The sequence below is a fragment of the Gossypium hirsutum genome, chromosome A05, assembly GCF_007990345.1.
Source record: "Gossypium hirsutum isolate 1008001.06 chromosome A05, Gossypium_hirsutum_v2.1, whole genome shotgun sequence".
Lineage (NCBI taxonomy): Eukaryota > Viridiplantae > Streptophyta > Magnoliopsida > Malvales > Malvaceae > Gossypium > Gossypium hirsutum.
This window is the reverse complement of record NC_053428.1, coordinates 48259545-48272883: the sequence shown is the minus strand read 5'-3', so window position 1 is coordinate 48272883 and position 13339 is coordinate 48259545. Positions and strand designations below refer to the sequence as shown.

The following is a 13339-nucleotide window of genomic DNA, read 5'->3' as shown; positions in this document are numbered from 1 at the left end:
GTCTAAAGTTGACAATAAATTAATGAGCAATTTTCTAACATGGAATTGGAGTGGCAGATAGGTTTTTAAGGTTAAAAATGCAATAAAGAACACAATGCATAAAGAAAACTTTGTACATGTCTAATTACCAATACAACTATATACCATTTAGACAAAACTGATGATGGAATAAAGAAAGTTCTTTCTTCTTGACAAATTAGTGTCCTTTGTATTCAGCCATTGCCTAGTTAATGTCCTTTATATCTAACCACACTGGTGTGGTTAGTACGAAATGACACAGTTTCCTTTTTCTTTTATTTGTTATGAAAAGTAAGCAATTAACTGTATATACAAAATAAATATTTTATGATTTTTATGATTATTATGAAATATGATTATTTAATTAAATAATAAAAAAATAGTTAATTAATTATTATGAAATATAATTATTTATTTATTTAATTAAAAATTAATTAATTAATTAATTTAAAAAATTATTATTTATTTAATTTTATTCACCACAACTTCCTTTCGATTTTAATACTAGTTTTAATACTAGTTTAGAACTGGTTTAGTAAATCATTTAAAATCAACTATTGTTTAATTATATAATTAATACTATTACTGTTTATGTGTTTCTTTTATTTATTTATAATCTGTTTATTACAATTTATGTTTGTTTATTTATATCTTAAAAAAATAAAAAATAAAAACATGTTACTTATATAATTAAATGAACACATTTAACCTAAATTAGTAATATCACAAGGAGATATGTAAGATATTATGCCTTAATTCAAATCACTAACATGGATTTCTCATGTCAAAAATGTTGTATTAAATTAAAACATGTAAGTAATACAAGGTACTTACAAATACAATTAAGGAGAGCTTAAAATGAATTTGTTTGATTAGACAATTCAAATGAGCCTATCGAATACTTCTTTTACCCAATTCACTTTTTAATAAAAAACATAACAAATAAATGATAAGATAAATTGGCATTAATATATATTAATCCATGTTATTTAAATTTATTGAATCCCAAGTAGTTAGATGCATATGCAAAATTGCAAATTAGTGAATGCATAGTGGAATTAAGTCTTTTATTTTATACCTACAACTTAGATTAAATTATATTTTTTTTTAAAAAATTAATAAAATAAATAATTGATCTAACACATTTTTATATATAATTAAAAGATTATTTTGGTTTTCAATTAATTAATTTAATGAGTCAAATTATCAAAATTTTAAAATAAGACTCGTATTATAAAAATTTAATTTAATTGAAAAAAATTGTTCCTTTTAAAGAAAAGGTCCCACCAATATAGTCAAAATTAATTAACACAATTATTTAATTTTGTACTATTTTATTAAAAAAATTTATTTTATTATAACCCTAGTTAATTCATCTCACAATTTTATTTCTTTTTAAAAAAATTTGAGTATACCCATTCTAGACACATAATCATATTAAACACTTATCATCAGTTTGAGTGACATAGCTAGTTAATCATTTTAAATACCTCTTAATATAATATTACAAATTAAAACTTTAGGAATATTTAGTAGTTTAAATAAATTTATTTGATTCAACCAACAAAATTTTACTTTTAAACCACATTATCCCAGTGTCTTACTAATGGACCTTCTGTGCCATCTTCTATTGCGTAAAATCTCATTAGTTGTAAAATTATTACAAAATAATATATTACAACTTCAAAAACCTAATAAAAGCAGATTCATGCTTCTCTTTTTAAGCAAATGCAGAATCAATATCAAATGCAGATTCATGCTTCTTCGCCGTTTACTTAATAACAAATCTCTCTGTCACCAAGTGTATGAGCTTGATTTTATCTTTAATGATATGAGGCCAATTGAATAGCTCACTAACTTTTAGAATCAATATCAAATTTGAAGAATAAAACTCAATCAAACTTAGCCCTATTTTAAGTTTTTCCGAGTCAAGTTTAAACATTTAACTCTGTTGATCAACTTGGTTAGAATATACCACTAACAGTAAAATGACAAATGCTTCAACTTTTTGAAAAATTACAATTCAATGATAACATATCAATAAAAGAACTTACATTCACAATGTGGTCACAGTGAGCTTTTCTTCCTTGTCCTTTTGGAATAACCTATATAAACATAGTTAAAGAAATGAGCAGATCTGACGGCCTAGTTATTAACTATCCAGTATCTATCCCCCCTTTATTTTTCTAATATATGCATAAATACATACACATTTATAAATAAGACAACAAAGCAACAGAAAACTTTCATGAACTACTTACAATAGAATAAAGGGAATATGAATTCATACCTTTATAAGACTTGTTTACACAAGGTCTCCACTGCCCCCCTTTATAGGGATTTTTCCATACAGTCGAAATCTACAACAAATTCAATAAATAAGGCAGATATAATAACAAATCAGCATCTGATGTAAATCTCCAAAATCAATTTAAAATGCAGCAAGTCTTAACATGCAGATATTTCAGGAAAATAATAACAATATACGTTGAATGGATAAAAACTTTCACATGATATAATTAGAGAGTATCATTGTATTACAATTCATATTGCTCTTAAGAAAACCAATGAGAGAAGCTGTAAAACAAAAAGTGAAATTTCAGATACAATACAAGGCATTTGATCATGTAATCGAATTATAAGATGATATCATGGCAACTGTTTCAATGTTTTTTAGACCCATATTAGATCCAAAAGATTGCTACTGTTGGAAATGGGCATGCACAACAAGACACAAGGGTTTACTGCCTGAGAAAACAATGGTGAAAAATAAAAAAGAGAGAGAACAATGATACAAAATTGTTTCTTTGATTAAAACATTCTGTTTTGTTTAATTTGGCATTAAAAAAAATATATCCAACCTCCTACCCTTTCAATAATTTTTAGAATGATAGAAAATAACACAACAAAAAACCAACGGAAAAAATAAAAACTAGCAACATTGTCCTAGTTCCCAAAATTCAATTAAGATCAAACCTAGAAGGAAAAATAGATCAACAAAAAACTCAAATTTTGAAATGATCAACAAACAAAATCAATAGAATAGACAACTATATAAAAAGTCGAACCGCAAGCGCAAAATCTAAAAATTCACCAAATAGATTAAAAGGAGCAAATTAGATACCAGTGACTCACCGAGTTATCAGAGGAATTACCAGATTAATGGCACAGATTGGGGAGAATTTTTGTAGAAAGCGAAGAGAATGGTGTGTCAATTTACTGCTTTCTCTTTTTTTTTGTCTCGCCTGACTCTTTGTTTCACGTTGTTGTTTCTGGTTAAGAGAAAAGGGTTAGTATTTGAAAGATGATAAAATAAATTAACAAAAAAAATAATAATTTTGGGAAAGTTGCAGCAGACGATGGCGATGCAGTGTTGGGGAAATATCTAATCGATTTGGGGAAAATGAATTGAGGGAATAAAGGTTTGGGGGTCAGCTATCAAAACGGTATCGTTTCAATAAAAATATTTTCAGTGTTTATAGGAAAAATGCCGTTATTGCTTTACCTTTAGCGGAGTTTAAACGCAACAATTGTTTTAACCTTTTGCGGCGTTTATGCAAAAACGCTGCTTTTGCTTTACCTTTAGAGGCGTTTATGGGAAAAACATCGCTATCGTTTTAACCTTTTGCAGTGTTTATGCAAAAACACTGCTAACGCTACTAATGGTAGAACCTTTGGGACTCTTTTGATCCAAACGACACTAAAAATGGCGCTAAAAGCTTAATTTGTTGTAGTGCGTGTGTAACATCCCGAATTAGGGAGTAGTCAGAATAGTGGTTTCAGGACCACAAATCTGACATTAAAATAATTATTTTATGATCATTATGAGGTTTCCGGCATAACATCGTATCTTGGGTTTCTTTGTTCTGGGTTTTTCTATCTTAGATTTCTTTATTCAGTTTTCTTGTAAGCATGTGTTAAAGTTTCATAAAGAAATTCTATGTGCAATGTCTCAAATTGGGAATTAGGGACCAATTTGAATAAATTGCAAAACTTGGGTTCTAGAAGCAATTTGTATGAAATTGCTTTGGAATATTAATTAGACGTCCTTAAAGAGAAATTTACCCAATTTCTAATTTTTTGACAAAAATATGCATGCATGGAAAATTTTGGAAGTTTAGTAAGGAAGGAAATTTTGGTCATTTGGTAATAAACTAAATAAAAAGGAAAAAATCAAGCTAAAATCAGCTCATTTTCTTCTCCATGCTTCCAAAATTCTAAGGGTCTCCATTGCTAGGATTTTCCAACATTTCAAGCTTGATAGTAAGTCAACCCTAGCCCCGTTTTTAATGTTCTTCGTATTTTTTAGATCCTCGTAACATGCTCTTTCTATTTCTATCCATATCTCATGCTAGGGTTCATGTTTAGAAAATTACCCATGCATGATATGTTTGTGTTTTGATGATTTATGAAATGGGAGTTTAAAAGATGGTAAGCAACTTTTACTAAGTGGTTTTTCATGGAAATGGCTTAAAGGACTAAATTGTAAAAGTTGTGAAAATGGGTAGAAAAATATAGAATGTAGGAAAACATGGGCTGCTATAAGTGTGAATAACATTCGGCTAGGCTTAGGTAGCCAATGAATTACATGCATTTCATTATACGAGCCTTAATACTAAATTGTAAATGTTATGAAAGGTTAGGGGTAAAATGATCATTTTTCCTGGGGCTGATTTTTAATCCTAAAATGAAAAAAGTGATGTATTAATAGTCTAATTTTATTGATATAGACCTTGAGGAACCAATTCTGGATGTCAACCGTGGAAAATGAAAGGTTTCAGAATAACTAAGACACGAATCCGAAACGACTACCAGGTAACCCGAAGTAAACTCTTAATATACTTAAAAATGCATGTTCTTAAATTTATGATAATTAGATATTCATTGCATGATAATCTATAAGACATGCTAGTGTAAATGAAAAGATGATAAATGTCTAAGTTGAAATAAAAAGGGAAATCCGATGGTTAAATTATAGTTTACATGACTTGAGATCCTACATGTGTTGTAGAGAAGGATTTAGCCCGGACGGGTAATCCGCTGATCTCAATGTAGAAAGGATCTGGCCTGGACGGGTGTTCCTTTAGTAATCGAGCCTCTCGAAGAATATGGGTGCAATAAGGATTTAGCCTGGATGGGTAATCTGTTTGAGGACTAAATTTAGCTTAGACTGGCAATTCAGATCCAAGTTTATGAAAGCAATTGTCGTTGAAAGAGATTTAGCCTAGACTAGCAATTCAGATCCAAGTTTATGATAGCAATTGTCGTTGAAAGAGATTTAGCCTTGACTGGTAATCCTGACAATGCTTTATAAGTTGATACTACGAGGGATTTAGCCTAGACTGGTAATCCCACCGTAAAATGTAAGGTTCGCTAGAGTGCGTACTTGAGACGATCACTTCTATGACTTGACGGTAATTGGGCTATCCATTGAGATTTCTAAGAAATTCAACGGGATTAACATGAGAAATAAAGAATGGAAATATTGAGTTGATAAGCTCATCTAAGACTAATGTTATAATGTATCGATATGAGACTAACCTGATGATTGAGTACATGTGATAGGGAAATTATACTATGACATGTGATATGGAAATTATACTATGCATGTTGGCATGAATATGTATTATGGTGGTATGCTAAATAACCAGTAAGTTTACTTTCCCGTTATTCGGACTTACTAAGAGTGTTAATGCTTACCCCCTCTCTTCTCCCTTGTCTTACAGAGCTCGCAGACTCGTAAAGATTGGAAAACGGTTGGAGCATTTTCAACACTATCAACTTGTTTTGCTTGGGAATATAGAAACTTTTATTTTGTTATAATAGCATGTATAGGATTCTTGGTCATTCTATTATATGTGTCTTTTGGCTAGCCAATGTAAGGGCTTGAATGATATGCTTATTCATTTTGTATATGGCCATGGGATATGGCTCATATCTGTATAGGTTGTAAACCTACTAATTTTGCATGTTTATGCTCGAATGTTTCACGAGTGGAAGACAGTACTGCATACCACTGGTGGAAGACGGTATCCTTAGTGGTACCAAAGGAAGATATTACATGGGAGTTCTTCCAAGCTGAGTTTAAAAAAAATACATCAGTCAAAGGTTTTTAGACTCGAAGTGAAAGGAGTTCCTGGAACTCAAACAAGGAAATAAGACTGTGTCAGAGTACGAAAGGGAATTTGTAAGGTTAAGTCAGTATGCAATGGAGTAGGTTCAATCAGAGATAGAAATGTGTAAGAGCTTCGAGGAAGGCTTGAATGAGGAAATTAAATTGCTAATAGGGATCCTTGAGATACGAGAATTTGCCGCATTAACTGATCTGCCCAAGAAGGCTGAAGAGCTAAATAATGAAAGGAAGCAAGCTAAGAGAGAAGCTCGAGTTTTGAGTAAGAGGTCTAGCGACAAAGCACACTCCTTCCCCACAAAGAAATCAAGAAGTCAACAAGAACGCTCCACTTCGTCTGTAGGATATTCGAGTAGAGTAAGAAGCTCCAAACGACAAAACCCGAAGTCTCCTTTTCCTATGGTAACTAGTGTGGGAAGTGTAGATGAACAAAAGCCGAAGTGTAAAAGTTGTAACAAATTTCACTTTGGAGAGTGCCGAATGAAGAGCGGTGCGTGTTTTAGATGTGGGTCTCTTGACCATTTTCTTAGAGACTGCCTGGTGTGACCTAATAAAAAGGTTAAATTGGCCCCGCAGCTGAAAGCTCCTATTTTTTGAGGTAGACCCCCAAGACATCTCGGAAGTACAAGTGGCAGTTTAACTATTGCTAAGGATGCTACTGCAAAATCAGAGGCTCGAGCCCTAACAAGAACTTATGCAATACGCGCTCGAGAGGAAGCCTTTACTCCCGGTGTCATCATGGGTATATTTTCTATCTATAATACTGTGCCATTGCCTTAATTGATCCAGGGTCAACCCATTCGTACATTTGCATGAAATTGGTGTCTAGCATGAACATGTCTGTAGAACCTACTGAATTTGTGATTAAGGTGTCAAACCATCTAGGTAAGTCAGTCCTAGTTGATAAAGTCTGTAAGAACTGTCCCTTAACGATTCAAGGTCATTGTTTTCCGGCTAACCTTATGTTATTGCCATTCGATGAGTTTGATGTAATACTTGGCATGGATTGGTTAGTTGTGTATGATATGATTGTAAATTGTGGTAGCAAGTATATCGAATTGAAATGTTCAGATGATGAGATTCTCTGGATTGATTCAAGTGAGTTGGATACTCCGCCGGTTGTGATTACCTCAATAATGGCTCAAAGGTATATGAGAAAAGGATATGAAGCTTACCTAGCTTTCGTGTTGAGCACTAAAGAATCTGAGTTGAAGTTGGAATCGGTACCAATAGTATTCGAGTATCTAGATGTGTTTCCAAAAGAGCTACCCGGATTACCTCCCATTAGAGAAGTAGAGTTTGGTATTGAGTTGGTGTTTGGGACAGCTCCTATTTCTATTGCTCCGTATAGGATGGCACCAACCAAACTGAAAGAGTTGAAAGCACAGTTGCAAGAACTGACAGATAAAGGTTTTGCAAGACTGAGCTTTTCGCCTTGGGGTACTCTAGTATTATTTTTATAGAAGAAAGATGGTTTGATAAGGCTCTGTATAGACTACCAATAACTTAACAAGGTAACCATCAAGAAAAAGTATCCGTTGCCAAGGATTGATGATCTGTTTGATCAATTGAGAGGAGCCACTGTATTTTCAAAAATAGATCTGAGATCCGGTTACTACTAGTTACGAGTTAAAGAGTCGGATGTGCCTAAGACCGCTTTCAAGATGAGGTATGGTCATTTCGAGTTCTTGGTCATGCCTTTTGGTCTAACGAATGCCCCAGCTGCATTTATGGACTTAATGAATTGTGTTTTTTGACCATACTTGGACAAGTTTGTTGTGGTATTCATTGAAGATATTTTGATCTATTCCCGTAATGAGTCCGAGCATACTGAACAATTGAGAATTGTTTTACAAACTTTGCAAGACAAGAAATTGTATACTAAGTTCAACAAAAGCGAATTCTTCCTTTGAGAGATCAGGTTCTTGGGTCACATTGTGTTAGGTGTTGGCATCTAAGTAGATCTAAACAAAATTTCTGCCATTGTCAAGTGGAAGCCGCTGAAGAATGTAATCGAGGTTAGAAGTTTCTTGGGCTTAGATGGTTACTATTGACACTTTGTGACAGGATTTTTGATGATTGCAACTCTTTTGACGAGGTTGCTACAAAAAGATATTAATTTTGAATGGTCAAAAAAGTGTTAGCAGAGCTTTGAGAAGTTAAAGATGTTGTTAACGGAAGCTCCAGTTTTAATACAGCCTGAACCGGGAAAAGAATTCGTGGTCTATAGTGATGCATCCTTAAATGGACTAGGTTACGTGCTAATGCAAGAAAGCAAAGTGATAGCCTATGCTTTGAGGCAATTGAAACCACACGAGAAAAATTATCCAACATATGACTTGGAGCTAGCAGCCATTGTATTTGCCCTGAAGATTTGGAGACACCATTTGTATGGTGAGACATGCCGTGAATTCACTGATCACAAGAGTTTGAAATATTTGATGACTTAAAAAGAATTGAATCTGAGACAACGGAGATGGTTAGAGTTGATTAAAGATTATGAATTGATCATTGACTACCACTCGGGAAAGGCGAACGTGGTCACAGATGCACTAAGCAGAAAATCCTTGTTTACTTTGAGAGCCTTGAACATGTAGTTGGCCTTGTTAGATGATGGTTCGATGTTGGCAGAGTTAAGAGCCAGACCAACATTTCTACAAGAAATTTGTGCATCCCAGGTCAATGATAGTGATTTGTAGGCCAAGAGAACTCAATACAAGTCAGGCACTGAATTAGATTTTCAGATTGGTTCCGACGGTTGCTTGATGTTCAGAGATAGGATCTGTGTACCGAGAGACGATGAGCTTATTTGGAAAACTCTACAAGAGGAACATGATAGTTGTTTTCCTATTCATCCGGGAAGTACCAAGATGTATAATGATTTGAAGAAAATGTACTTGTGGAATGGCATGAAAAGAGACATCTCCAAGTTCGAAATGCTCAATATGTCAACAAGTCAAGGCTAAACACCAAGTACCTTCAGGTCTGTTACAGCCTGTGATGGTCCCCAAATGGAAGTGGGATAGGATTACTATGGATTTCGTGACTGGATTACCTTTGACACTAAAAAAGAAAGATGTTGTTTGGGTTGTGATTGATAGACTGACGAAGTCAGCTCACTTCATTCTGGTACGCACAGATTATTCTCTCGAAAAATTGGCCGACTTGTATGTATCTGAAATTGTGAGATTACATGGGGTACCGATATCAATTATCTCATGTAGGGACTTGAGATTTACTTCGAGATTTTGCAAGAAGCTGAAAGAAGCCTTGGGTACAAAGTTGAATTTTAGTATGGCTTTTCACCCACAAACTGATGGTCAATCTGAGTGAATGATTTAGATTCTTGAGGACATGTTGCGGTGTTATGTCATTGGATTTCAAGGTAGTTGGGAAAAATTCTTACCATTGGTGGAATTCGCCTACAATAATAGTTTCCAGATGAGTTTGAAAATGGCACCCTATGAGGCCTTGTATGGCAGGAAGTGTCAAACTCCACTGTATTAGACAAAACTCAAGGAAAGTCAGATCCATGGAGTTGATTTACTCAAGGAAATTGAAGAAAAGGTTAAAGTGATACAGGATTGCTTGAAAATGGCATCAGATAGGTAGAAGTCGTATGTTGATTTGAAAAGGAAAGAGATCGAGTTTCAAATTAGAGATAAAGTACTTTTGAAAGTGTCTCAATGGAAAAAGGTATTGAGCTTTGGCCAGAAAGGCAAACTGAGTCCGCGATTTATCAGACCATATGAGATCACTGAAAAATTTGGACCATTAGCCTATCATTTAGCATTGCCACCCGAATTGGAAAAGGTTCATGATGTATTCCATGTATCTATGTTGCAACGATATCGATCAGACCCCTCCCATGTGATTTCACCTACGGAAGTCGAAATTAGACCGGACATGACTTATGGTGAAGAACCAATAAAGATTTTGGCTCGAGAAGTCAAACAGTTGAGGAATAAGAATATAGCCTTGGTGAAATTTTTATGGTATCGACACAGAGTGGAAGAGGCTACATGGAAGCCCGAAGAAACCATGAGAAGTCAATATCCGAACCTATTTACTAGTAAGACTTTCAAGGATGAAAGTCCCTAAGGGGGAGAAATGTAACATCCCGAATTAGGGCCTAGTCAGAATAGTAGTTTCGGGACCACAAATTCGACATTAAAATAATTATTTTATGATCATTATGAGGTTTAGGATATGAGAATAAGCATTTGTTAAAGTTTCATTAAGAAATTCTATGTGCAAGGTGTCCAATTAGAAATTAGGGACCAATTTGAATAAATTGCAAAACTTGTGCTCTAGAAGAAATTTATATGAAATTGCTTTGGAATATTAATTAAAGGTCTTTAAAGATTAATTTACCCAATTTCTAATTTTTTGGACAAAAATGGGCATGCATAGAAAATTTTGGAAGTTTAGTACGGAAGGGCATTTTGGTCATTTGGTAATAAACTAAATAAAAAGGGAAAAATCAAGCTAAAATCAACTCATTTTCTTCTCCATGCTACCGAAATTCTAAGGGTATCCATTGCTAGGGTTTTCCAACATTTCAAGCTTGATAGTAAGTCAATCCTAGCCCCGTTTTTAATGTTCTTCGTATTTTTGAGATCCTCGTAACATGCTATTTCTATTTCTACATATATCTCATGCTAGGGCTCATGTTTAGAAAATTAACCATGCATGAGATGTTTGTGTTTTGATTATTTATGAAGGAATATGGGAGTTTAAAGGATGGTAAATAACTTTTACTAAATAGTTTTTTCATGGAAATGGCTTAAAGGACTAAATTGTAAAAGTTGTGAAAATGGGTAGAAAAAATATAGAATAAAGGAAAAACATAGAATGGGTAGAAAATGGGTACAAATCTAACTCCGAAATACTTAACAGGCACAATTGTCACAGATAAATTGGAAAAGAGGCCAAAAATTGAGAATGATAGGAACAAGAAAGAAGATCAAAGAAAGAAACCAAATGAAATAGGGAGGGCGACAGAAGAAGAAATCAACAGAAGAAAAAAAGAGAGGAAAAAACATGAAATTGATACAAAAAAAATGTGAGGAGTGAAGGGAGAGTGGAGATGGACGGTTGAGGGAGTAAATTTAGGAGAAAATTCCTCACCAGTATTTTTTTACAACTACTCTACTAACTCCTATCATTATCCACATCAGATTTTTCAAAGTTTTAAAACAAAAATAATTTTCCTCTTTGTAAACACAGGGATTCGAACACAAGATCAAAGAGTAAGCTAAAACTTACCACTGAACCAACAAGCTAATTCTTGCCAAAACTTGCATAGGAATTAAATTTAAGCCAAATATACAAAGATAGAGGTAAGAAAAAAATAATAATAATTCCAAAGAGAGAGATTAGAACACAGGACCTCAAGCACACATCTAGAGCACTTATCCACTGAAATGGATCAATTTACTAGACAACATTTTCACAATCCTAACTCAAAATCAAGATGTAACCACTCTTGGCTTTACTAACCCAATTTTTGGGATGTGACAACTCTCCCCTCTTTAAAATAAGTTCATCCCCGAATTTCCTACTGTCACGTTACAATCACGCTACCACTGCACAACTTTGATTTCGATGCAATCCAAACAATATTCCACTCCCTTTTTGGACAACATTTCTAGTGAACTTTCTATTCACTAACTCAGATTATCTCAAGAAACTCTTTATAGAAAAATCACAACTATTCCACAATCCCAAAATCTCAGAAACTCTAATGACAATCAAGCACTTAAAGTACAACCAAACACTTAATCAATGCAAGGTACGATTGACATAGATCGCAAATGTACACGTATTGCTGCTAGATACATATCGATCCTCTCAACACCTAGTTGCACAAACTAGCTTTTGATTCTCTCTCTAGGCTAAAGCTTGCATTCAACTAAGAGAATGTCGTGAACAATCTCTAACACAATGCACAACGGATCCACATATAAAACATGCTTCCATTTATAGAAATCCAACATTCCCCTGAATGGCACCTATCACAGTAAGCACAAATCAGAACCTGACCTACGCTCACAATTGGCTCAACCAGCTGAGGCCTAACTATTCTGACCTATTTCCTAGGTCATGGATTCAAATAAATAGGACCAGAACTCCTCTTATTCCGTACCTTATTCATTTCCTTTTCCTTGCTTTGTAAGTTATTAATCTCTTCCACTAACTTAGTATTATTCGACTAAAGTCGCTTGATTACTGACCCTCGAATCGTAGATACAGATTAGACCTTAACGGCTCTTTCTAGATCTTGAAACATATCCTAGGACACAGCATTATCTCCAGCTTCTTGATTATCACCCTAAAAAATGGGTGTCTCAACAATATCGCTAATTTTTAAATTGGGCATGCTACCCGAAGAAGAGGACTTGGTGTGAACCATTCAAAAATGTCTACCATGTCCTCGTACACCATGATCACATATACCACAGAAACTGATCTACTTTTTTATAGTTCAGAAGTCCCAAAGTTTAGCTTAGATTTAATGGAAAAACCCATATTTGTGTAATTTTAAAAACAAAGCTTTCCTTTAAATTAATAGAAAACATGCAGAAAATTTAAAACAAAGAACAAAACCCAAAACCAAAATCAAATCCAAAAACTTAGTCTAAAATAAAAAAGTCTCAAAAACTTAATTAAAGATAATCAAACCATCTTAAGCAAGAAATCAATCCAAGTTCTTTTGTGCCGTTCAATCTTAAATTTGTTTATTTCCTGAGAGGAAAACAAACAAAGAGTGAGCTTACGAGCTCAGTGTATAACACATCCCATGCAACAAGTCAAATACACAAATAAAAATATACGTTTTCAGATACAGGTTCAAACATATTCTCACTTACAAAATCAAATGAATTTTCATAGTCAGATACAAAAGCATATTTAGATTTAGATATAAATGCAGACACAGATCCTACCCCCATCCGTTACATAGCAACTCCGTCCAACAAATCACATCAATTAAGACTACAAGAGTCCATCTATCCAATCAGATCTAGTTGTGGTGGTATGCCACTTATAAAGGTGCAGCTAAGCTGCTAGACAAATATTGCAGTTTTACCACCAAAATTGTAGTAATAATACTAGAATACACTTCCTCCATCACAAATCAAACATGTATCCCATAAACAGATGCCATGCATGCTTTTCATACGTAATCAT

At 33.8% G+C, this 13339-nt stretch overlaps 1 long non-coding RNA gene across 1 annotated transcript; it reads right to left on the bottom strand.

Annotated features, from left to right (window-relative positions):
- Positions 1–1897: 1897 nt before the first annotated feature.
- LOC121229157 (uncharacterized) lies at positions 1898–3350 on the bottom strand. The gene is made up of 3 exons (XR_005926788.1): positions 3154–3350; positions 2309–2378; positions 1898–2123 (listed from the first exon to the last, which is right to left on the bottom strand). It is a non-coding gene; the product is annotated as an uncharacterized lncRNA (long non-coding RNA).
- Positions 3351–13339: the final 9989 nt, after the last annotated feature.